Source organism: Hyposmocoma kahamanoa, unplaced genomic scaffold, assembly GCF_003589595.1.
Source record: "Hyposmocoma kahamanoa isolate Upper Pololo Valley unplaced genomic scaffold, ASM358959v1 92, whole genome shotgun sequence".
Classification (NCBI taxonomy): Eukaryota; Metazoa; Arthropoda; class Insecta; order Lepidoptera; family Cosmopterigidae; genus Hyposmocoma; species Hyposmocoma kahamanoa.
The window spans coordinates 18,208,983-18,209,324 of NW_020654748.1; positions in this window are offsets into that span (position 1 = coordinate 18,208,983).

Genomic DNA, 342 nt, shown 5'->3' on the forward strand with positions numbered 1-342 from the left:
TGCTTTGTTTAAACAATAAAGTGCTCGAGGCAAGTATGCGCTAAAATCATTTATGCTATGTGTGTTATATAACGTAGAGCATGAAACGGAATTTGCATACAAAGACGACGCTTCACGCTGCAGCGACAAACTTGTCTCTTGCTTCCGTAACGTGTAAACATTTTAGTTATGTCATAGTAAATTCTTAGTTTGTGCAAATTCTTGATTAACTAAATTTTATATTCTTTATTAAAGGTTCTCAATTCGAGTGTTTTTTTTTTTTGTGTGTTTCGGAGTTACTCCAGCATTTGTAAATCGATTTTGAATGAATCGACTTTTTTTTGTTGATAAAAGGAGACCTCA